We start from the raw sequence: 27,219 nt of genomic DNA, 5'->3' as shown, positions 1-27,219 counted from the left end.
TTATTTTAAGAGATTCATATCCTCCATGTGGGGTTGGAAACATCTGTTCAGAGAAGAACATATCAGTTAAGATTATTTTGCTCCTCCCAGTTTGAGTCCAGATGGTTACATCTATGCAGTGTGTACTACAAGTTTCAATTATCTACTGTAATTTAATTTATTTTATTTTGTATGGCTAATGAAACTAATATTGAAAATAACTCCTGCCGGGCGCGGTGGCTCACGCCTGTAATCCCAGCACTTTGGGAGGCCGAGGCGGGCGGATCACAAGGTCAGGAGATCGAGACCATGGTGAAACCCCGTCTCTACTAAAAATACAAAAAATTAGCCGGGCGCGGTTGTGGGCGCCTGTAGTCCCAGCTACTCGGGAGGCTGAGGCAGGAGAATGGCGTGAACCCGGGAGGCAGAGCTTGCAGTGAGCCGAGATCGCGCCACTGCACTCCAGCCTGGGCGACAGAGTGAGACTCCGTCTCAAAAAAAAAAAAAAAAAAAAAAAAAAAGAAAATAACTCCTAATATATTTCTAACGTGCTAAAAGTGAAAAGTCCTTAAGTGTGTGTTTATGTGTGTGTGTGTGTCTGTTATAAGATTACTGGATGCTAAGAATGCCGTTTTCAGGTCAGGCGTGGTGGCTCACTCCTGTAATCCCAGCACTTTGGGAGGCCTAGGTAAGAGGATCACTTCAGGTCAGGAGTTCAACACCAGCCCACCCAACATGGTGACACCTCATCTCTACTAAAAATACAAAAATTAGTGGGGTGTGGTGGTGCCCTCCTGTGATCCCAGGTACTCAGGAGGCTGAGATAGGAGAATCGCTTGAACCTGGGAGGAGGAAGTCACCAGCCTGGATGATAGAGACACTGTCTCTAAAATAAATAAATAAAAATTTTTAATTTATTTAAATTAAAATCTAATGCTATAAGATTACTGTTAAAACATGTGTATAAAGCATATTACTAAATAAAAGATTAAACATGCCCTCCGAGTGGACTTTCTAAATCAAAACAAATTAACTTCATCAGAAATAATAGCTTCAAGAAAGAAAATCATTTAAAATAGTGATGAATTGTTATTTAATTCAACAAAATAATACGTAGTCCATCATAGAAACATATAATAAAGACAATTTTCTCATTGATCACTATTTTGAGAAAAGTGACAAAGCTCTTCAAATGAATAAAAAGTATGTGAATTTTCAGGTAATTTTGCTGGAGAAAGGATGTTTCAGGATGCTTTAGAACATTGATCTCCAAATGTTTGTCCCTGTTCTATCCGTTGTTTTGCAAAATGCAAACTCTCAGTCATTTTTAACGGACATACAAATTTTTTCTTCATATGCTGAAATAGTTGCAAATGATGCAAATTTCAGGATACTATGGACAGATAATAATGAAACTATGAACTTGTTCTACGAAATGTAGTCAGTGGAATGTCAATAATGAAGTGATTTGATGCTGACCACCACCTATTAAAAGAAATGCACAAACAAGCTCTTCAATTACAGGAAATTGGACATCATTCCCTTTTCTCTTTGAACTTGCATTCCAATTTTATTTCTGCATAGGTTTTATCTTAAAGTAATCTTTACTCAAAATGTTCTTATTGATTGTTTCATAATTCCTTCTGTGAAGGAAATACAAAAATTGAAAATAAAATATTTTAATTTTGCCCATGCAGCTCTAAGTGTTGCATTTTTCTATATTGAATTATCATTATAATTACTATTTGTACAAGGCTGATCCCAATAACACACATATACAATTTTATATTTAGCAAATAAAAATATGCAGTTTGTTTTGAAATTCCTATCCTAAGATAGAGGAAATTTTTTTACTAGTTTACGTAATTATTATATAATTAACAGAATGCGGTAAGTATATCATCAGACCTATTATTGGTAACTTTTCAAAATTTAGGCTTTGATAAAGTTTGAAGTTTTATAGGATATTGCTGACGTATTCGAAACTTTTTCTGAATTAGATAAAAATATCAATTATCTGCTATTTTAAAAAAGTAGTCTACCAGCTGACAAGTTGATTAGGTTCTCTTTGAAACCAGATAATCAGAATTACAGAGAGGCTGTGTTATCCACATCAGAGTCTCGAGAATGTCTGTATTATGGGTTGATCACTTATGGTTTGCTCATTTGCCTTCATGGAGCTTTATCTCGAGTTCCTCTGTGATATTATAAAGCTTGCAGAGACGGCCACATCTTCCTTCTTTTTCCAACCTCTATCTTTCTCCTCATCGGCCTCTTCTTTTTCTTGTTATGTTTTAGCTCCACTTGATATTTTTCTAAAATGCTTCCGCTATTGAGCATTTAATAAAGTGTCACATGTCTCAAGCATATGGTGGGTTAAGCAGCTCATAAAAGAGAATTACACTTGAAAAAAAATCTTTATAGAAAAACATGCATTAGCGTTCTTGTTGATAAGTTCCAGGAGTGATGCTACAATATATCATAATCACTTTTAAAATATTATATTCAGTTTATTATTTAATGTGAAAATCAATTTGTTGGCTTAGACCAAAGCAGAGATTCTTGTTATATTCACAGCATGGAACTATTTTAATGACTGTTAGAAGCCCTCCCGTGGGAAGCAACCATTTAGCTAAATTCTATGGCATCATCCACAAAAACCATTCTATCCAGATATAATTTTTCTATCAACCAGAGACTTCAATCACACTTCACATCAAAGTGACCCAGCTAGTCTTCAAATGCCTTGTGTTAGTATCGTGGTGTGTTCCCACATCTGCACTACTATAGGTCTGGCCAGGGGTGGCAAGCCCATCCTCCCAAAGTGAGGATGATTTGAAAGATTCGGTTTGGCTGTGAGGGGCCTTGAAAAAGGCTTTTCATCTCTCCTTTTTCTTTTTTTTTTCATTGAGTCTACCATCCATATCCCTCCAACCATAACCACTTGGGAAGTATGTTTTTCTCTTATTTTGCCAGATCTTTATTCTTGAATTGCATATTAACTGAAATAAATATGTCTTAGGTCCTCATTTTTGTTGCTTTTCTTATTTAAAGAGATCTGTACTTTAATAATTTTGCCTTTATTTTAAAAAATAGAGTTTAACACAATATAATCTATTTGGGGGAACTCTAATGCATTTTTAAATAGCCATAAAACAGTAAAGTAAAACGATAGAGTGAAGTAACTCCATTTTCTCCACGTATTTTTTGAAAGTGAACCAGTACCTAGTCATAAATGTTACTTTGCACTGTGAATTGATTCCATTTTGTAGGGCCAGAAACATGCATTTTTTCGAAGCCCCTTTAAGTTGACAAACTAATAAAAGCATAGGCCAGGCACGTGGCTCATGCCTGTAATCCCAGCACTTTGGGAGCCCAAGGCAGGCAGATCCCCTGAGGTCAGGAGTTCGAGACCAGCCTGGCCAACATGGTGAAATCCGATCTCTACTGAAAATATAAAAAATTGGCCAGGCATTGTCATGCATGCCTTTAGTTCAAGCTACTTGGGAGGCTGAGGCAAGAGAATCTTTTGAACCTGGGAGGCAGAGGTTGCAGTGAGCCGAGATCATGCCACTGTATTCCAGCCTGGGCTACAAAGCAAGACTTCATCATAACAAAAAAAAAAAGCATAAAATATAAAGTGAAACTTTATTTAGAAAGAAAAAATAAAACAGACATTGCAATCTTTATAAAAGTATACAGATATGACAATATTATACATTTCAGCAAATTAACATAATTTTGTAAAAATTAGCTGCCTTACCTAACTGAAGTATTTTAAAAAAATGTTAGAATTCTAATTGAGCAGCTTCTCAGGGGCAAAAGCTTATTGTATCTTTATTTAATAAAATGAATAGCAAAATTTAATTTTTCTGAAGAATATTTGACAGACTATTTTAAAATTAATAGTTTCAAAAAAGTCTTTTAGTTTTACAAGTTGTGGTTAATAATGGCATATAAACTTAAGGCTGTTGCTCAGCGTGTGAAAACTTCTGGCAAAAAACTTATACTATAAGAAAAATATCAGTTATCTGTTATAAAATACATAATTTATAAGATTACAAGGACTTTCAAGATTTTAAAAAAGTTTTCATTTACTTATGATTAATTCGATTGATTGATGAGACTCATTAAGCCATTTATCAAAAACATCCCATTTTTGGTGGCCTCATATGTTTCATGTTAACTTAGTGCCAGTAATTTATATAAATTCAGCAAGATTTTGAATCTTTTCACAATGTGCGTCTATGATCCCCTCCTCTTTCTTCTTCTTCTTATCAAATAATTCTACAGCCTTTACATGGCTTCTGCTTGAAATTTGTTTCTCAGCTGCAATAAATGACTGCCTTTGGTTTGATCTGAAAAAATGGGTTTTACATTTTAGTCTCGTTGTCAAAGTATTTTATTCTCAACACATACCTTTTTATTTTGTTTTATATTCCATTAATATCGTGCCTGTATTTCTCTCATGTTCTATTTAATAAATGCACTTAATATAGTTGAAACATGACCATCCTATGTGTGTAAATAAGGAGCTCATAATTTCCCATTTCACTGAAACTTTCCAAAACATCCTTCAAATTAGATTAAATGGTACATTCAGGCTTTATATATCTTTCAAATAAACGTATTCCATCTTATTTGTGTTTGTCTTTCTCTTTTAAGTCTTCAAATGTATATTGTATATCTGGGAGTCCTTATAACACTGTGAAACCCAATTTCTAAGGCTTGAATACTGTAGTGAGCAGGCCATTTTGTGATACTTAGTCTGAAGAAAAATTCAACTGTTCACGGGCGTTTTTAAATCTAGAAGATAATCCCGAAATGAAAACACAAACTTGCAAAATTTTGAAGAGTTGGACACCTTCAGATGCTATTAAAGGAGTTACTTTCTAGACAAGATTGAGAAGCTGAGCTACGCATACCGTAGCCTGCTACACCTGGCATCCTGATGTCAGGCATTTGACATGGATGTGGAGAGGCATACTTCCGAGGCATTCCTCTGTTATTGCTTGGGTGAGCAATTGCTTATTAGATTTGACAAAGAGCCATGCAGTTATATCCTAGTAAAACTCAAACTGAGAGTACCTCTAATTCATTCTTCCTCGAGCTGGATCCAAAATCGCCTTAAACTTTATAGCTTCACAGTAAAAGTGCCTTTGTTACATTGTTTCCCCAGTTAAAACCTGGAGGCCGACAAAGTCATACGGTTTAGGAACTATGGCCTCAAAACTCATAAACAAGCTGTGACAAGGCCCAAATCATCACTTCTTTTATTCTCAAGGATCTTAGGGTTTCAGATTAATGATATCACTGCCAGAACAAAATACCAGACTAGGGGGATGCTTAAACAATAGAAATTTACTTTTTTATAGCTCTATAGCCTGGGAAATCCAAAGTCAAGGTGCCTGATAATTAGGGGTCTGGGGAGGGCTCTCTTCCTGGCTCGGAAATGGCTGCTTTCTTGCTGTGTTCTCATGTGGTGGAGAAAGAGAGAGTGGGGTCTCACTCAGCTCTCTGGGGTCTCACAGGAACACTAATTCTGCTGGATCCCCACCTTATGCTTTAATTTAACCTTAGTTACTTCCTTATTCCAAGTAGTTACATAGGGGATTAGGGCTTTGATATATGAATTTTTGTGGGGGCAGGGAACGCTGTTTAATCCATACCCCCATGTATATCATAAATGTCGGTAATAGAACACTCTAAAAGCCAAATCAGAGATATTCCAGTTCATAAAAATTTGATTAAAATTTCTTTCCTTGGCCGGGCACAGTGGCTCGTGACTGTAATCCCAGTGTTTTGCAAAGGTTAGGTGGAAGAATTGCTAGAGCCTAGGAGTTTGAGGCCAACGTGGACAACATAGCAGGATCCTGTCTGTACAAAAAGTTTTTTTAAAAAGTAGCTGAGTATGGTGGCACACGTGTAGTTCTAGCTACCTGGGAAGATTACTTGAACCCAGGAGTTTGAGGCTGCAGTAAACTGTAATCCTGCCACTGTATTCCAGCCTGGGCAACAGACCAAAATCCTGTCTCTAAAAAAAAAATAAATAAATAAAAAATAGAATTCTTACCTTAGTTAGAAAAAAAAAAGGACCCTCTTACATACAAAACACACTCAACTCACTCTCTTTCCAAATCTCATTGGTGTTGTTACCGAAGTTCAACTGCTTAGGTTCAGCCTCTCTTGATCTGAAGAACTATGAGCTAAAAGAACAACACAACACTAATGTATAATGGTGTGAGGGACACAAAATAACCAACATGGCACATTTCCATTTACAACACAGGCATATGGCAGCTACTGCTCCATAGCAATTCTGAAATTTCCCAGGACACATACTGGTGCTTCCTTAAGCGATTCTCAAGCTGTGTGAGTAATTCCACATGTCTTCTGACTCTGCCTTCTTGGATCTTGTGAGTCATCTTTTTTTTTTTTTTTTTCCTCCGTGAAATGTGGCCAGTGCTTCAAGCTAAGTAGTTTCCTCAGCTACTTCTTGCTTATAGAAATTTATGGGTCTTAAGAAGCCATTTCTTTTTGAACTGACTCTTTCCTTTTCAGTCTAAGCTAGTGGTTCATCTGCTGCTACACTTGTCTTGAAAAATTGTGTGGGTCTCCCATGAATCTTATTGTAGTGTATTCCAACGTACCAAAGCCATACCCAGAAAGGTCTTTAAGATAACCCATTTTGACCTTGGGATCCTCTCTAAACAACTGAGGAACCATAGTCTTTATGCTTCTTAAAAGTTTTATTGTTTGAATGAGTGATTTTCTGAGACTTCAACTTAGATTTTTCTGAGGCTTTAAAAAGAATTTGAAAACCACACCTGGCTTCAACTTTTTGCCATGTGTTTCTGATAGAACTCTGGGTTTTCTCTTTGCCTGGGGATCATTTATTATTTTTAGTATTATTTATCATCAGGGGAGGCTGATAATTTTCAAAATTAAGGAGTCCTTGTTTCTTTCTTTGGTATCTGTTCTTCCTTTAGTTGATCCCTGTCTTCTCCCAAGAAGCAGCCCAATAGCATTTTGGAAACTCTACCTGGAAATTTTAGCCAATCACCAGGTGTATCAGGTGTATTTTCTATTTTCACATTACTGCAAGTGCAACTATTGGTAAACTTTCCACCACTATGTAACAAGGATCCAGTTTTCTTCCATTTTCAACAACATTTTCTTCACTTTACATTAAGCCTTCCCCTGTAGTCTTCTCATAGCAACCAGCAGATATTTATTTTCAGTGTTTTCAAGTCTTCCCTGGTTGTCACTTATACCTTCCTCAATATTTTTCCAACTCCTCACTGCTTATGCATCTACTTGTGCTACCAAAATCTGCAATAGTTATCTTTTGCTGTATTAAAAAAATCACCTCAAGATGGAGAGGTTTAAAGTTTTAATGCATTTATTATCCTCTCAGTTTCTAAGAATCAGGAGTTTAAGATCAAGGTAATTGGAGTCTCTCAAGACATTGCAGTTCAGGAGGCCACTGGGGGCTTCAGGACCTGAAGACTCCTCCCATGGTGGCCAGTGTGTGGTGGTTGTTGGCAAGAGGCCCAGTTTCTTCCCACACTGGATTGCCCTTATGGCTTAGCCATGGTCTTCCCCAGACTGTGTTATCCAAGAGAGAACAATGTGGAAGTGACAGTATTGCTGTGGCCTCACTTCAAAAGCCACTTTCACCTCTGTCAGACTCTATTCACTGGAAGCAGGTCACTCAGTCTGGCCCACTTTCAGAGGAAAGGAAAATTAGACTTGGAAAGGACAAGTGTCAAATAATCTGTATGTGTATTTCCAAACCACCGCACCGTAGCTACACGGTCTGTGGAACTGGCAGGTCTCTAGGGAGGACGAGATTCAAAAATGATTTGAGCAGGCACCTGCCACCAGCATTCTGTGATTCTCATGGGTTTACCAAACCCCATGGAACGTCTTTATCCTCATGATCATTTCCCTCCTGATGATAAAATGGCTGCAAAATTCCCAGGAATTGCATTTGTTATCTCGTGCTATCCAGAGGAAGAGAAAGAACTTTCTCCTAGAAGTCCCAATGACACTGGAGAAATAGAATCTGGGCAGGAGACAGAATGATGCTAAGTCATTTCTGGTCAGGGAACATATACCATGCCTTGAGTAACAAATACCTGAACTGTTTACTGTCATCTTTAGGGGGTTCTTACAAGGTGAAAACATATTTCATCTTAATGTAAAAATGCAGACAACCTGACTCTAACGTCCTATTTCATAAGGTTGCACTGTGTCCATGTGCTAATAGTTGATTGTAAGGATGAAGATTTTTGTCTGTTTGGCCCACTGTGCTGCAGCAGAGCCAAGAACAAAACCTGACACAAGAAAAAGAGGTGTTGAAATATACAATAAAGGAAAAGGTAACCATAGGATAATAACCTTTGCATGAACACAGAAGCAGCGTCTCTGGTACAAATAAGTTTTTGATTATTGGCGACTATCAGCCTGTTGATCACTATGAGTCAGGGCACATTCAGCATTGGTCCCTTTGGTCCTGCTGTTCTCGTGGACACTATTTACGGTTCTTCCAGCTCCAGGCTTCCTCCCTCCCTCCCCTGAAAAGCCCTCTGTGCACCTTATCTTTCTGGAGCAACTAATACAGACACTTGCTTCTCTGCAATAGGAGGAAGTGACTGCATGTGTTAGGATCCTTTGCCAATTGCCAGGAATTTCTAATTCTGCCCGCTTCATTCATCAGTAAGAAATATGAAAAGTAGCAGCACCTTCTCAGCGTTTTCTGAACATTGATAACAAATTAGCCTGTTGATGAGGTCACGTTGGTCCACTTGTATTTGGTAAATGAGTATTTTTTAAGAAAAATAAGTAAGTAACAGAAATATATTGCCTGAGAGTACCTCTGTGATTCAGAAATATCTGGCGTTTCTGGAGGAAACATGAAATCATGTTTCTTTCCCATTTGTTGAGCTTTCTAAGGAGGAAGGAAATGAGAAAATTTGGAAAGTTCAGAAAATATTAAAATAAAAATCATCCAATTGTTCCAATGCGTGAAGGAAACGGAACTAAACTAAAATTTTCACCTTTTGATTGTCACTCTGAAACACTAATTAGGAGGGAAGTGAAACCAATCCTAGTGTTGGGAGATGACAGGTCAAATTCCACTTATAAAGGAAAAAAACCTAGCATATCAATCCCTGAGCGTCTCCTTCAAAAAAGACAGAAGTTTCTATACTAGTCTATGGATCAAGTTCAAGTCATTTCTTTTCAGTGTTGGAATTCTGATCAACCAATCTGTTCCCAGTTTCTCTGAGGTCTCTCTCCTTGGTTCGTGAACAGTGTCCCTTCCTCATGCCTCTTGCCATCATCTTTCCTCCATGAGTGTCTGTGTCTTAAGCTATTCTTACAAGGACACCAGTCATACTGGATTGGGGCCCATCCTAATGACCTTATCTTACCTTAATTACCTGTAAAGACCCTACCTCCAAATATAGTCACACACTGAGGCGTTAAGGATGAGAACCTTTAACACGCGGATTTGGGGGAACATGGTTAATTCAGTCCATAACACCAAAAATTCTTTTAAATCAGAGTTCTTTGAAAGTGAAAGATAATCTTTTGTCTGAGTCCCCTACACCACCTCTCTAAGCAGGTATGGAATTTTGTGTATCCCACATGGACCAGAGGGGACTGGGCACACCGTAAAGACATCCTTTACTCATGAAGAAGGGCAGCAGCCGGAAGAGGCTGTGGGGAACATTACAGCCCCGGGGAGCTAGGTCACTTTGTATGAAATAGTTCCCATTTTCTCCATCTTCAGAGACATGGAACATTTTTTGTTCCTTTTTTTTTTTTTCCTTTTAGATGTTGAGGTTCTAAAATTTTAAATGTCCTTAGCTTAGCCAGTAGAAAAAAAACAGTTATTTCTTTTTTTTTTTTTTTTTTTTTCTGAGATGGAGTCTTGCTTTGTCACCCAGGCTGGAGTGCAGTGGCGCAGTCTCGGCTCACCACAACCTCTGCTTAATGGGTTCAAGAGATCCTCATGCCTCTGCCTCTCGAGTAGCTGGGATTACAGGTACCTGCCACCACAGTTGGCTAATTTTTGTGTTTACAGTAGAGACCGGGTTTCACCATATTGGCCAAGCTGGTCTTGAACACCTGACCTCAGGTGGTCTGTCTGCCTCGGCCTCCCAAAGCACTGAGATTACAGGCGTGAGCCGCCATGCCTGGCACAAAAGTTCCTTTTTAGATCAAGGAAGATAATGAATGACTTGTCGTTAACATTGTATTTTTTGCATTAAAAGCAAAAACAAAAACTGCTACTACGGATGGAAAACATTCTAATCCCCTTTCCACCCTCACAAAGTATTCAGATGAGGGAAGCAGGCAGGGTATGGGACATCTAAGTTAGAGTAGATTCTGGCTTTGATGAGACTTTTACGTATTACAATGTCTCTGAGCTTCTGGAAACTTAGGCTAAGGACCTGATTATCTAAGACCTCATGTTCTAAATAGCAGATAAAACAGCCAAGTCTCCATTTTGCCTGGTCACTTGTTTCTCTTCTGTTTCTTCTTAGGAAATGCAAAATGGTGGTGTTCTAACAAATTGGAAGCATTTTAGAAAGCATATCTACTCTTAATTCATTAACTAGCAAGATGGAAATAAATGCATGCAGCGTCTGTCTTCTAATAAAACTCCATGACAGAGAGGAGGGAGCAGGTCCGCAATGCATGGGGAAGTGCCTCCTCCTGAGCGGCCAGAGTGTCTGACGCTGCCTGAATGTCTGGTGGTCACACATGATTGGCTCAGGGAAGTCCCAGAATATTTTAGTGTATTTAAGGTTTTGATTGGCAAGTAAATTTTTAATAACGTTATTTTCTTAAGTGCAGCAAATCATCTTTTGTTTTTTAAAGCATGCCCTTTTAGAAAATAACAGTTCACTTAAAACTGAACTCACGGCCGGGCACCGTGGCTCACATCTATAATCCCAGCACTTTGGGAAACCAAGGCAGGTGGATTACCTGAGGTCGGGAGTTCGAGACCAGCCTGGTGAAAGTGCAAAATTCCATCTCAAAAAACAAAACCAAAACCAAAAACAAGAACAAACAAACAAAAAAACTGAACTCACATGAGAGATTTGAAATATAGATTCTCGAAATAATTAGTAGATATTTCCACTCAGAGGAAGACTATTTCTCTCTCTGATATTTGCATCTTTTTATTTAGGGTGACTTTATAGTATCCAAATAAACTGGCTCAAAATAAGATGAAAGTTTAAATCTAAGCTTCCTTTCTGCAGATCTGTATACTACATCATTTTAGGCTGCTTCTCACTTTTTGTGTTTTAAGAAACAAATTGGGGTGTAGTGTCTTACTAAGCTATTTGGACTTGTTCTTACAAACACTTATGTAAGAGTTCACCAGACAGAGAATTTATAGGGAGCACTGCCAGCCTCCAACATTGCAATGTAGAAAACCAGAGTTACAAGTGAAACTGGTCCTTGCCTTTTGTTTTCATTCTTCTGTTTAATTAGGGGAGGCATAGTTGTGGATAATTTATATTCAGTATCATGCACCCTATTAATTATCTTTTTATTCCCAACAAGGCCTTCAGACAACACTCCCACACTGGGTTTATGAGAGTAACCCCCACCTTCCCAGGAAGTTGGAAGCATTGCCCCAGCCTTTCCAGAAGCTCTGCCATTAGCTTGGATCATGAAAATTGGCTCAGCCAGGAGAATACATTATAAGGCCCCAAACTGCGCCAAATCTTAAGGCCTCAGAGCATAAAGATAAACTGATTTACAATTATTTTCATTAAAATGTCATTTTAGGTATATGAATGAACAAGGTCCTGGTAAATATTTACTATCTGTTCTGCACTATAAAAAGTAGGGAAAGAAAGACTCACCTACTTTCAAATTGTATTCAGTATCTGGGAAGATACTTTTAAAAGGTAATCTTTAAAAGATCTTACCTATAGAGGATGTTTTGTGCTCTGAGCCCCCTGAGAATAAAGGCTGGGTTTGTCTTGTTGACAGCTGGAACCCAGCCTGTGAGATACCACCTGGCACACAGTAAGCGTCTCATAGGTAACTGCTGGGTGGAGGTTGTTGATGGAATCCTACTACAAAGACTATTACTTTTTATTTTTTTGACATGAAATCTCGCTCTTTCACCCAGGCTGGAGTGCAGTGGTGTGATCTGGGCTCACTGCCACCTCCACCTCCTGGGTTCAAGCAGTTCTCCTGCCTCAGCCTCCCTAGTATCTGGGATTACAGGTGCCCGCCACCACGCCCGGCTAGTTTTTGCATTTTTAGTAGAGATGGGGTTTCGCCATGTTGGCCAGGCTGGTCTCAAACTCCTGACCTCAGGTGATCCACCTGCCTGAGCCTCCCAAAGTGCTGGGATTACAGGTGTCAGCCACCGTACCTGGCCCAAGATACTATTACTCTTTACAGTTCTGATCTGTACATCTTTCTAGCTGAGAGTGGTATGATTGTCGGCAACTTTTGGAGCAAGGATCCAGAGAAGATGTGAAATTCTGTATGAGATATTTGTTGTTTTGCAGATTAACCTAACACAGAATGATATGGAAGTATGTTTTATTTAAAAATCAAATGGTAGGTATCTAGGTAATGGGGAATTCTCAAAGTAACCAAAGATTCCTTTAGCATTCTGCTGATGATTTGTGACCTGAGCCTCTGCTTCCTTTCCCTTTAAGTATGGCAGACTAAACGGACCCAATAGAGTAATTTATTGGTTCCATGGAAAGAATTAAAATCACATATTCCAAGCAAAAAATATCTTTATCATTATGCTCACCACTAAGTTCTGTTATTTCCCCTCAAATTATACTCTGAGTGTGTCTTTTTGGTAGAGTGTGCAACTGTCATCCCTAGATCATTGCAACACTTTCCCAGATGAATGGCCTAACATTGACTCTCCATATTCTTTTTCATTCTATGCACTACAGTCAGACTAATCTTTCTTAGAAATTACTTTCATCTGTCTCCTTGCTCAAACATTTCCAAAAGCTCAGTGCACTGCACTGCATCAGCCTCTGTGTCCTCCAGGATTTGATCCTGCTATTCTGAAGAACAAACTCCTCCCACCATCCAAGTGCCCCACAGGCCAGTCTGATTTATTCCTAGACTCTCCTGACCTTGGCCCAAGGGGACCTTACTTGCAATACACTGTCCTATCTTCTCTTCTCATCCAGAGCAATATGGTCAGCTTAGGCAATTTGGTCCAGAAGGTCTCCCTGAATCCTGACACCCCAGCTGTCAGTGTTACTTCTCTTTGAGTCCTTCATCCTTCAAGTTCACGGTCATAAAACCTGGATTCATTTTTACCCTCTAATTGTTTCATGAATGTGGGCCTTGGGACCTATGTAAATGGTGAACTCTTAGAAGGCTAAGACCGTGGTATTTTGTCTCTTCGATAACACTGATAAAGATAGCAACAAAAGAAACACTATGACAAAAAAGGAGGTACTTTTAAAACTCTTGGTTTGATACTTAGAAATTACAAATTTAACCAATCTTTGACTAATATTCGCAGTAACCTAAAACAGTCTACATTCAACAACGGGGAAACCAGAAAACCCGAACACAAATGCATCGATTTTACAGCCTTGTTTAGCGTTTTTGTAGGCACAGAAATCATATGACATTACGTAACGGTGTGGATTTCAGGGGAAGAGATCTGTCACCGGCACACCGGGGAACACGTTTTGTCTCATTCCATGATCTATCAAAGAGCTGTTCGAAATCCTAGCGCGAGCACACCACTGGTGGCCATCCACTGCAAGGGAGGAGAAATGTTCTTTCTTCTTTTATTTTTACATGCCAAGATCTAATTACGAGAACATTAGCCATTTCACTCTATAGAAATCCATAGATAGTCTTATTTTATTCTCTAATCACAAGTAACATTTCCCATGGTATTAACAGAGTCAAATTAACTATGATTGCATTCTCACAGCCTGGGAGCTGCACTCCGCTCCGGACATCTTTGACAGTGCTGGATAAGAGTTGCTTATTCATTCTGCCTTCATCTACTGTCTGCTATTTTGTGAAGTTTCACCGAAAGATTTGAACGTGGCTTTGGAAATGAACCACTTCCATGCTCAAGCTTGAAAGCTTTTAATACGTGAGTACGAAGTGAGAACAGAGAGCCTAAGAGAGGTCTGAGGATGAGGAAGAATGGGCGGTGTCTTCTGTGACCAAGTTTCCTTAGCGGGGCATTTGTTCCTGGGGGCAGAATTTAGGCACCAGATCAGACTTCTCTACAGAGTCTGCTGAGCTGGCTGAGCTGATCCTGAGTAAAGTAAATGATGAATCCGTTGATGAGAATCAGCAAATTTAGTCCTACCACTTCATTCATACTAATTCTTGGCTGAGCTGGGAGGACTTTGTGTGGTAGGGAAATCCATTACCATGGTCCTAATCTTCACATCCTGGATGCGCACGGTGCATCTGGCTGCCTTGCCTGGAACGTGTGCTCATGGGCTGTTCCACATCCCTGGAAAGTTAAGGGGGCTTTGCCTAGAGCCTTGTGCCATCTGGATGTTTACCTCTGACTTGCTTCTGTTTAATGAAACTCATGACATGTGAAGTAGTGACTGCCAGTTGATGCCAAACAGCAATTTGGGCCTCGTTACTGACAATGTTTGTAAAAGCACAAAGTGAACCATTGTGGAAAATTAAGGAAAATGGTACTTATTATGTAATAATAAGAAACTTACACAATATTTTTATGTGGCGGAGATACTTTGGAGGGATTTGTATGAGTTAAAATCACATTTTTCCCTTGAACAGTCTTAATCACACTCCAAGTCTTTGTACTTTCTCATGTTCTCACAGAAGCATCATAGCCATCACCGGAGCAGGCAGGGATTGCTATCCCCATTTTACAGATGATGAGACTGAGATTTGATGCTCTTTATGAGCATCCTAACAACTAACACTTACTGAGTGCTTATAACACGGGAGGCATTATTCGGAATGCTTACGGGTATCAACTAATGAATGTAATCCCAAGGTCAAACTATGAGGTAGGTTCTATTATTACTTCCATTTTGTAGATGAGAAATTGAGGCACAGAGAGTCTAAGCAACTTGCCTATGGTCACACAGCTAATAACTGGAACCTAGTTATTCTGTCTTCAGAGCTTCCATTTTAACCACTCTGCTATGCTGGCTTTGTCATTATAGTTCTATAACTAATACTCACTGCACTTGTCTGTTTATACATCTGCCCTTCCTTTACAGAATTGGAGCTACTTGAAGGAGGTCATTTGTTTCATTCACATTTTAAAATTATAGTGTTCACATAATATCCTGGCAAAAGGCTGGTTTTAAATCTGTGCTCACTTGAATATGTAAGAATAATTAATCTGCTGTTGGTTTCCTAGGAGTAAACATTCACGCTATGGCTTGAAATCAGCCTTTTGACTTTTAATGCTTTTGAAATGTGATTTCAAGGTTTACATTTTTTGTCTAAAATAGGTCAATTTGTTTCTTGAACAATGTACTCCTTGTCTCAATTCCAACTGTAAGTATGGGTCAGTTTTCTGGAACGGTCAAGAATAGTTTGACCACGCACAAATTTTCACAAGCAAATAGAAATTTGTATGTAACTTTCCCTTTGCCAAATCACATGAGACACTGTCAGTCCAGACCCTCCTTTTACTTCCTGCTCTCGTTTTCCTCCCCAGCTCCCAGCTTATCTGCTCAAGCTTCTGTGTCCTAAATAACTTGGGAGTTACCAGTCTTCTTTAAGGATCTAGTGTTCTAAAAGGTTTCTAAACAATTTTATAAAGTTTTTATTACTGAATTGGCTTAAGAATTTATTAGTAAGAGTGGCAAGTAAATAAGAAAATCTTAAAAACAAGAAGTTATTTTACTTCCCATTTCACTTTCTCTCTCTCTAGCTGTTTTCCTTCACTAGTATTTCCAGAACACACAACAGTTGGCACCACTCGCATACAAACAGCTCTTCCATGTCACTGAGTAAACGAGCAAGATCCAGGGAGGAAAAATGGATACAGGATATAAATAGAAAATCCTCAAAACAGGAATTTCAAAATGTCAACAAACAGGCAAAACTTTCTTTCAACAGCACTAATATGACTGGTATGCTTTACTTGCTTTATTTTTTTTTCTTTTTCCCCAGTAAATTGCTCAAATGTCGGCGTGCCCTCGTGAACAGAAACTATGGCATGACGGGTCCCGCTCCAGACTGCCTCTCAATTATTCATAGATCCTGGGGGTTTTGTGTCTGAATATCAGGCAGAGAGGAAGGATGGCTATGATGGAGGAGTCTCCTGCCATCCTTGTGGTCGTCACTGTAGTGCACAGTTAAATGGTGTGTCCATTGAGGTTGCATTCCCCATCCTGTTCTGGGTCCTGGCCCCCCGCAGGCTCCAGGGATATCCCCCTGCCAGTTCAGGATCGTGTGCTCAGGCCCTGTTCCCTGAGGTGTGACTCTGGGCTGTCGCAGTGGCTTTTGAAGCATTCCCAGCTTCAACCATGTGCTTGGATGACACCAGCTCTTCCCACATACTCTTCCCCAGCTCTTGTGTTGAGTTTGACTTCGACCTTCCTTCCCAGCTGGTAAGGTTCTCTGTTTCTCTTTGATGCATGCGTTTCAAATCTTGGTCATAATCCCTTCACCTGCCATGCCCTGTTCTACATTGAATAGGCTTTCATATTTTGAATTCTGGACCAGAGATGGGTTCTTGGTCCTCATTTATTTTCAGAAAATTTTGTGTTGCTTTTGCAAGCAAGCCTGAGCCAACAGCAGGACTCTGAATCACGCTGTGTTTCAGGGCGGGAAAGCCTTACACAGAGCAGGGAGTCCCATTCACTATCTGCTGTGGTGACGCTGTCTCCCACCACATAGAGAAGCTGCCAGCATCATGTTACATATGCTGCATGGTTGCACCCACTTATACTGGCAATCAAAACTACATGAATTACCGCAACAAAGAGAGTATTTTTGTCTATTGAATGATCCAAAATTACAAAAAAAAGTGAAAAAATGGCTATACTTATGCATCATTTATAAGAGTGTAAATTATATATATGTATAAAATATATACACATATATATGTATGTGTGTATATATATATAAAACAATGTCTTACTGTGTTGCCCAAGCCTTTCTGGAGCTCCTATGCTTCAGTGATCCTCCTGCCTCAGCCTCCCAAGTAACTGGAATTATAAGTGTGAGCCACTGTGCCCAGCAATTACAAAATTTTTGGAATGCAATTGGGAAGTGCAGCTGAAAAACTTCACCAAGGTGGGCCATTTGATTGTACAATCGCACTTCTTGGAATTTATGCTACGGAAATCAGTAGTCAAGTTCACAAAAACTGACAATAGTCATTAGAGAAAAACAGAAGAAAGGGAAATAAAAATCACTAAAACCTACCAATAGGAGATTGGACAAATAAATCATGTTATATCTATACAATGGGCTGTTATGTAACCCTTATATTGATCATCTATTATAGATCTATACTTGTTGCCATATAATGATAACCACAATATATTGTTATTTGATGAAAGAAGGTAATAAACATGAGGTAGTATATCTCATTTCTATTAGAAAAAACTACACACAAACACGAACATCAAAGAAAAGGATCTGGGAGGGGAAGACAAGAAGCTCCTGGTGCATACCTTGGGAGAAACACAACCTACGTCATCAGTAACTAATTCCCATTGTGACGTCATTCGCAATTTCACTTATTTATGCTTTTCTATATTGATTATATATATATGTGTGTGTGTACATATTTAACCAAGATGTTATAAGATCATTTTTATTTTTTTGATTACCATTTGTGTGATTGTGGTTCCCAAGTGCCACACTCCATAGAAAATTTTACAATCATTTTCAACTGAAGTCTCACAAAACTGCCTGAGGTCGGAATCACGGCGATTCTATGCCTCTATCAATGAGGCTTGCAGATTTGAAGCGATTTTACAAGTTCATAAAACTAGTGACCAGTGGAGCTGGTATTTGAACCCTGACCATCTTGTATGATCATGAATTATTCTCATAATCAGAAAAAGAGATGATAAAAATCTACTTATTGAAAAAGAAGAAAAGAAAGCATTTCTCTCATCTTCATAACACAGGACAATACTTAACCTCTTTATTCATAAAATATTAAACAAATGCAAAGTTAAATAAGAGGTTGCTATTTTTTTCCTTTGCTTTTTGTTTTCTCTTTCCACCCAGAGTCTAGAGTATTTCATGATTTTCTGGTTATTAAAGTTAAATAAGAGGTTGCTATTTATTTATTTATTTATTTATTTATTTATTTATTTGCTTTTTGTTTTCTGTTTCCACCCAGAGTCTAGAGTATTTCATGACTTTCTGGTTATTAAAGTTAAATAAGAAGTTGCTATTTATTTATTTATTTGCTTTTTGTTTTCTGTTTCCACCTAGAGTCTAGAGAGGTTGTTATTTATTTATCTATTTATTTTTGTTTTTGTTTTCCGTTTCCACCCAGAGTCTAGAGTATTTCATGATTTTCTGGTTATTAAAGGTATCATCAAGCTGAACATTCTTTCATCACAAAGGATAATCAGCTGATTTCTGGGGTTTTCTTCTCTGTGAAAAACGTGCCAACAGGAACTGTTCTTTTCAAATCTACTCATGAACATATTCAAAGGAAGGGCTGCTCCCCTGATGATGCAGGATACCTGAGAGTCCGAATGGCAGAACTGATCAACTGGGCTTGGTCAGAGGGGCTTGGTGGCTAGGGATGCTTGATGGTGTCCATGGACTGCAGAGGTAGAGACTGTTTGTATTAGTCTGTTCTCACACTGCTGTAAAGATGCTACCCAGGCTGGCTACTTTATAAACAAAGGAGGTTTAATTGACGCAGAGTTCTGCAGCTTGGGAGGCCTCAGGAAACTTACTGTCATGATGGAAGGGGAAGTAGGCACCTTGCTCACAAGTTGGCAGAAGAGAGTGTGCATGCGAAGGAGGAACTGTCAAACACTTATAAAACCATCAGGGATCTAGAGAGAACTCACTCGCTATCACAAGAACAGCATGGGGGAAACTGCCTCCATGATCCAATCACCTGCCTCCCTTGACACGTGGGAATTACAATTCAAGATGAGATTTGGGTAGAAACACAGAGCTAAACCATATCAGTGTTGATTGGCTATCGGACAAATCTATAGCAGAAAACTTACTACAAGAACCAAATATTCACAACATTTCCAACTGCACAGAGAACACTACAGATGCATAAAAAATGTTTTCTGCCATCACGAGCTTTGTGCCATTCTGGAAATAAATAACATACGCAGAACACACACAAATACACATGAAATACTATCTCATTATTCCTCCCCCAAAATCTTAAGGCTCATATCGACACACATACATACATGCATACACATACACTGTTGCTGGACTGTTAAAAATAATTTAGGATCACAGTTCCACCACTCTTACCCCCACAGTAAAGGTCAAAGTCAGATGTAGGCTGAGCCCCAAAGCTGCCTTTGTCTCCAGAGAATCTCGGATGATGGCGGAGGGTCTGTGGGAAGAGAGGCCAAGGCTCAGAATCACCAGGTGGGGTCTGAAGGAGACTTCAATGGCTGCACTTTCCATGTGAGAGTGAACTAGAAATAAACACACCTGACAGAAGGGAACACCATAAAGCGGTGCATTCCATCATCCTGGCCCTGAGTGTGGGGAAATGAATCAACAAAGGACTCCTGATCAAAACCAGAAGGTGGCCCTCACATCAAATTGCAATGCTGTCCGAATAAATTTTCAGCAAAACTTTTGGTCCAATAAACCTTGAAGACAATCTTGAAGCTTATAATAATATGCTTTAAAGAAGCAAATATAAACGTTTTCTAGAGAAATAGACCTAGAACACAGCCTCAGATAATTCCTACAGTGGTAGGTTTCAAAGATAATGAAAAACATCATGATACCAGACACAACACCTCTAGGAAGAAGGCACAATGAGTGAGACACAGCAGACACGACGGACTGCAGAACCAATCCTACACACTCTTAGACACTGGGATTGTCTAAGGTATAATACAGCTATAGTATATTATATAATGTTATATATAATATAAACGTATCATATATAAATACTATATGTTTATTTATAATATTACTTATAAATAATTTTTGATTAAAATATTTATAAAGATATATATTACCATTATAAATTGTTATAATTTATGCCATATAATTATATATTCTTATAAATTATTATCATAAATTATATTACTGTTATAAGTGATATATTTATGTAATTATATATTATACAAAATAAAAGGTAACATACATGTGTATATTATATACATGCTTAATAAAGTTAAATATAGGAGTTGACTAAAAAATATAAGCAAATAATAAGGACTCTACAAAACAGCCAAGCAAATTTGAAGGGAAAACACCAAGTAGAATTTGGTGAGAAGGAGTCTCGCTCTGTCACCGGGCTGGAGTGCAGTGGTGCAATCTCGGCTCACTGCAACCTCTGCCTCCTGGGTTCAAGTAATTCTCCTGCCTTAGCCTCCCAAGTAGCTGGGACTACAAGTGTGCATCACCACATCCAGCTAATTTTTTTGTATTTTTAATAGAGACAGGGTTTCACCATGTTGGCCAGATTGGTCTCGATCGCTTGACCTTGTGATCCACCCACCTTGGTCTCCCAAAGTGCTAGGATTACAGGCATGAGCTACCATGCCCAGCCCCAGGTAGGATTTTTAGAAATGATAAATAAGGTGTCTGAAGTTAAAAAATAATAATTCAGTTTCCATTACGAATTACACAGTTGAAGAGATAATAGTGAATTGGAAAGTAAATCTGATATAATAATATCAATTGTAGTAATAAAGCAAGTAAAATTAAAGAGGTCTGATGAAGAAGGCGAGTTCTAAAATTCATCTACTTAGATTTCCAGAAGAGAGAATTTGAGTAGTTAATATGTAAGGAGTTTCCAGATTTGTTGAAAGACACCAATTCTGAAGTCGAATACCCAGTAGGATACAGTAAAAAGAAAAATCAACAGCTAGATTACTCAAAATACAATTTCAAACAAACAGCAGTTACTTAAAGCCCTTAGTGAGAAAATACAGATTAATTTCAAAGGAATGGTAATAAGAACTAACGTTTCTTCCCAGATGCAACAAGGGAAATCAAAAAAGAGTCAAAATTACTTCCTATTTGTGTTGAAAAATATCAATAGTCAACCTGATTGTATGTTCACTAAAACTTTTTTTCAAGAATGAGTGTAAAATTAAGACATAAAATCTGAGAGTTGCCAAAGGAACCTCAATAAAGAAAAAATTCAGTTTCTGGAATTTAAATGTTATAATTAAGATACAGGGTGCAAATATTATAGACATTCAATATGCATAGACCTTTGCATTGTAATGGAGAAGGGAAGAGATGGTGATTAAATTTTGACTTCTGTATGGAAACTGTTAAATGATACTAAACACTAACATAATAGAAATAGGGACTGTAAATTCAACTTGGTGGAAAATTTTTAAATGTAGGGAGAGGAAAAAAGCCTCTAAATTCAAAAAATGCCAAGAAGGAGGAAAAATCCAAAAGAATAATAGTACGCTCGAGAAGAATAGAAAGCACAATATGAGATAGTAAAATAAAATTCAAATATGTCAGTAATCCAAAAGGTTCTGATGGAAGAACAGGCTGAGCTTCTGTAAGGAAGAGTAGAGGAGTGGATTTCTGCCTCTCCGGAGAGTCCCCACGAGTGGACGTGGGCTGGTGGACGGCCCTGTACACTCTTCTCTCGGCCTGCTTCACTGGCTCTAAGGTGCCTGCTCAGCTGTGACCATACCTGGATCTGCAGGAATGGGCGAAGGTGGACACCTAGGAGCTCCTTTCTCAGCCTGAGACCCAGTCACCCCCAGCAGACTGTGCGCCTTTGCTGCATTCCACTTACCCCAGCTCACTCATACATAGCTACAAGCACTCCCAGGACACACTCAGCTCAGGGAAGGACATGGGAGAAGGTTCTATGAGTAGAAGGAAGATGTGGAGAATGGAAACTGTAGGCAATTAGCACTCTTCACTGCAACACTAAATGGAAATAGACTCAACATTCTGGTTGAAAAGCAAATATTTTCATACTGGATTAAAAAACATCTAGCTAAATGCTATTTACGAGAGACACATCCAAATTACAAGAATTTAGAAAATTTGGCAGTTAAAAGAATTTTTCTTCTTGTAAACTGATTATCTATCTATATCTATCACTGTTACAAACTGATATACATATATAAACGTTATGTAAATACACACACTTGTACACATATGCGTGTACACACAAAGGAAAGCTGATTTAGTCCTCTTATTATTAGGCAAAAGAGACTTAAAAGGCAGAAACCACTACTAAAGATAAAGAGAGAGGGTCATTATATAACATAAATGTTTCAATTTTCTCAAGGAAAATATAACTAAGCTTATATACACTTACTAATAAAGTTTCAAAAGCAAATAATAGCAAAACAAGGAAAAATAGAGTTCAACGTTTTGTCAGGGAATGTTTAATAGAATGGGTTTGCTTCACACTTTCTAGCTGTGTGACACTGGGATGTTTCTTGATTTGTCTATGACTCATAATGGCAAAATGGTACAATAAGATAAATACTTCCTGATGTATTAAATAAGACAGTGTGGATAATGTACCTAGCAAAGTATCTATTGTGCAGGAAATATTCCATCAAAATTAAATACTGTTATTACAACATTTTTGATGAAAGTGGAAATAAGATAAAGCAATATTAGAGAAAAAACACTTGAATTACTTTTGCACCAACCCATAGCGAATAATAATCTTTTCATTTCTGATTGCTGCTATGACCACAAAAAAAAAAAATAGAGCAATGAAGAAACATGAAAAACAAATAAAAAGCTATCTGATAGTGGAGGTTATTGCTCTATTTCCCTTGGAGGCAAAACGTATTTTCAAAAAAGTAATTCTTTTCCTCCAAATTCTCCAACTTTTATTTTTAAATATATTTACTGCTATGAAATCCACATATTATTTTCTGCCTGAGTAATATTTTGGAATGCAAGTGACCATTTTGCTATTGACTCATTACTCTGCAGTTTTTTCGATCTATGTGAACACATGTAGAAAGCTATGAAAACAGAAAGCACAGCATCACCAAAGGCAAAATACAACTCACTATTTGCATTGGATAGCATTGCCTATATGATCAAAAATGTGTACATTGATTAATTGTGAAAATATTTACTCTGGTCAATAGCTTCCCCATTTAGTGCAAATATATAATTCTACACTGATTCCTCTGGTTAGAGCCATGGTATATCACTGTGGTCTTCTAGACGCCTCTGCATTTAGTTTGAGTATAGACATAATTGGGCTCAAACTAAAATCAGTCGTCTTTGACTTGGTTGCATGCAATCGTTTGACTTAGGAGCCAGTGCCCTCCATGCCACTTAACTTCAGATTGTTTCTAAGTATCCCTGAAAAACACCAGCCACCCACAGAACCACTATCTTACCCTTGGGGTTTGTCAACTAGCAGCCCTACTGCTTTACACAAAGAAGGTGGTTAAACATGCATTTTTTTAAAAGGCGTATTTGGTCGCTCTAAAACAGAGCAATAAAATTGCACAATCTAAAGGAAGGAACAGTTTGTTTTGCCCTTTTTATTGCCAGTTAAATACCAGAAGACTTTTAAAGTAACAGCAACCAGTATAAAGGGGGAAAAAAAGCAAATAAAATTTTTATGATTTAAAAATAAACCTAATGCTCTTTCCTCTTCCATAGTTTTAAAACATTTTCTATACCTTTTGGCATAAGGAACTATGTATAATATATAATATTTTTTGCTCTGCAAATACCAGCAAGGCATCATATAAAATTATAGCTGTAGGAATGGAGATGCTGTAAAACCAAGCAGGGAAACAGAACATTTTCATATAGAGTAACGCAGTTGATGTTATTTCCACTCTAACAAAGCAAAATTTATTATAAGAGTAAAAGAGGCTGGGTGTGGTGGCTCACGCCTGTAATCCCAGCACTTTGGGAGGCCGAAGTGGGCAGATCACTTAAGGTCAGGAGTTCAAGACCAGCCTGGGCAACATGGTGAAACCCTGTCTCTACTAAAAATACAAAAATTAGCCAGGTGTGGTGGCTCATGCCTGTAATCCCAGTTACTCAGGAGACTGAGGCAGGTGAATTTCTTGAACTCAGGAGGCAGAGTTTGCAGTGAGCCAAGATCATGCCACTGTATTCCAGGCTGGGCCACACAGCAAGACTCTGTGTCAAAAAAAAAAAAAAAAAAAGTGGCGTTGGATGTACACTTTATTTTGCTTATATAAAAACTCTTAAAAATAGCGTTCATTATAGGTGGCTCTTATTTTTAAACAGAGCATTTGCTTCTTCTGTTCTGTGTCTGATTTAACACTCGAATGCCATGTGACCCTTTTCAGACATTTTAGCTGAATGGTGCATCGGATTCATCTGGAAGCCCGAGGAATTCTGATCTAATTGGCCTGAGACACCTCCTGGGTCTTTTCTTCTGGCAGTTTTCAAAGCTTCCCAGGTGACCGACAGGTAGCCAAAGTTGAGAACCACAGTTTAATCTCAAGAACAAGTTAGACTGCTCAGCTTAGAGGAGCAGGGATGCACAAAGTAGGTGGTAATGTGAAATGTCCCCCAAGAGGAAGCTACACTTCAGTCGTTAATGTCCAGTCTCCACCCTGTTGCCCTGAGTTTAGCTGTGATGCTACTCTTGACCACCTGGCCCAGGGCACCATTCTCCTTCCTCCAACCCTAAATTTTACCTGACGCGACCAGAGTAACGATGGTTTGGGAGTGGTGAGATAGGAACAGGAGAAAGGGAATCTTTTGATTTCCATTTTTTTCCCACCTTAAATGCTGACATATGCTCCAGAAAGTTTGTGTTGGTCTCCAAACACCAGCCAGGAGAGTCGCTTTAGCATCAACGGCCTTGAGTTTCTGTTTGTTTCATCTTGTGTGTCCAGTGTATCCTCTTCCATGTATCAGCTGTGTATGGCTTGCGTCAGGCCGAGCAGCAGGAGTGACAGACTTGTTGGCGGGGTAGGAGGGGCAGTGGGGAAGAAGGGGAACCAGGAAGAAGGGAAGGAGCCTGCAGAGGGGGATTGGCGGGCATCACTTAATCTAACCTTACCCAGGGCCAAAGACGTGGCGCAGGCTGGCACAGAGTTGGAAGCTGATGTATGTTCATTATTTACTCTCAGCTGATGTTCAATGTAGCTGCTAACATCCAGCACAGCTCAGCAAATCAAGCTGGCCAGAGATGGAAAATATTCTTACCCAAAACTTGATGGGATGCTAAGTGTGTCCCGGCATATTACCTGCAAAAATGTCATGGAAGGAGTAGAAATTAAACTGGATAAGGAAGAACTGATCCTTCCAGTTTAGAAACCTTACTAATTCAAAATAAGAGATGTTGTTTCCTGTTGGATTCATAGACTATAATAATAATTTGTAATAATTTAGTTATAATAATAGTTTCTTGTTACTATAATAATTATTTGTGATGATTTTCTGGTAAACAGTAATTTTGTATTAGATAGTAATAATTTATATTATGGTAAGTCTAGAAATTACTGAATTTTATAAATAATAAAAACTGAACCCAAATTAGAACAGTGATGACAAAAGTAATAATGATAATCACAATAGTATATATATAATATATGTATCTCCACATATAACTATATGGAATTATCTTTATTATTCAGTTGCTTATGTATTTATATATTTATTACTTACCTGGCTTCTAGGTGTTAAGCACTTTGTTGTATGTTAGGTATACAACAATAAAGAAACAGATACGGTCTCCATCCTCAGTGAGTTGGTAGACTAGTGAGAGACAGACATTAGACAATTAAAAATTCAAGGGTCGACATTATGGCAAAAATGTGTTAAGGAACAGAACAGGGACATGAGATAATATATCCAAATTCCTACTTGGGTTCCAGCAATCTGAGGATACCCTTTAAGACCTTAAAGAAAATGACATGTAAATGGAATCCTGAATGATGTGCAAGAATCATTTTGGTTAAGGAATGGAAGGAGTTCATTTTATGCAGGAAGGGGAATGTGCAATGAGGTAAAAATATTTCCTGAAGAAGGAGCACTCACACACGCAGGCATGTGCAGGCACACCCACAACACGCCCTCACACATGAGAGTCCAGCGTGCAGTGCGCATAGACAGTCACGCGGGTGTCTGGCCCCCTCCCAGAGTCTATGAAGATAGGACAAACTAACTGGGTGCCAAGGACCACAACTTTCAAAAACAAGAGCAGGGAAGCGCTGAGCGTCTGGGCAAATAAGTCTAGACTTTGATCTTGAAGATATGAATTCATTTCAGAACATTTGCTTGGACTATCTCCTTGTGCTTGCATAATCTTGCCTACACCACGATGTGCTAAGTTTAGACGTTCCTCCAGTCTTCCAGCAGGCAGTATGGTAGAGAGGGAGGGAACGGGCACAGCCCAGGGCCCCCCCAGTTCTGCTACCACCAGGAAGAGGGAGGGGCATTGTTCTGACTGGAGAGAGTGCCAAGACTTGAACCAAATGTTTATATTGTGTTTCTGAATTTCTGCTTGGGGAAGAGACAGCCTACCGATGACTTCAAGAAAATATGTTGGCTCTTTCTCTACAAATAGCCTTTCTGGTTTTTATGGCAAATAGTAGAAACGTCTCTCTTTAATCATTGAGCCATTTTGTTGTGATACTTTTTCCAAAGTATGTTGAAAGTCATGTGTATATTCTTCTAGGTATTGTGAGCTGTGCTATTTTCCTGCAATGTGGAGCTCCTGTCATTCCAAGAAGAGGGCGATCATCTATTATTAGAAGATGAATAATGTAGTTTCTTGACCGGGAGAAGGGAAGCGAGATGTTACTGATGCGGTTTACAGTTGAGCCAAACTGTGTGTTCCCTGAGTCACTTCATTCATGTTGTTTTATTTTGATTGATGGTGTATGAATTTTTTTTTAACAACTTTGACCTTTGTCCAAATGCTTCTAACTGATCCTCATCCTGAATCTACAGTGAGGCCATCAGCTGTGTCTCCCCTCCCTGCCCCTTCTCCTTCCTGTCTTTCCTCAAGCCCTTCCTGCTGAATCCAGCCCTAAATCCGGTTTTGTATTCTTATCCATGGCGGACCTTAGATTATTTCTGTTCGGGATTATTGGGATTATTTCT

At 38.6% G+C, this 27,219-nt stretch overlaps 2 long non-coding RNA genes across 2 annotated transcripts in view; one reads left to right on the top strand and one right to left on the bottom strand.

Annotated features, from left to right (window-relative positions):
- The window catches only part of LOC139356135 (uncharacterized), an 85,955-nt gene that overhangs the window by 33,250 nt on the left and 25,486 nt on the right, over nt 1–27,219 (bottom strand). The window lies entirely within an intron of this gene.
- Nucleotides 13,825–27,149, top strand: LOC105490791 (uncharacterized). Its single transcript, XR_011607535.1, has 5 exons — nt 13,825–14,113; nt 14,827–15,017; nt 15,896–16,097; nt 24,450–24,573; nt 26,792–27,149. It is a non-coding gene; the product is annotated as an uncharacterized lncRNA (long non-coding RNA).

Source organism: Macaca nemestrina, chromosome 9 (genome assembly GCF_043159975.1).
Source record: "Macaca nemestrina isolate mMacNem1 chromosome 9, mMacNem.hap1, whole genome shotgun sequence".
NCBI classification, from domain to species: domain Eukaryota; kingdom Metazoa; phylum Chordata; class Mammalia; order Primates; family Cercopithecidae; genus Macaca; species Macaca nemestrina.
Note: the sequence above shows the minus strand (reverse complement) of the source record. Positions and strands in the feature narration are given on the sequence as shown.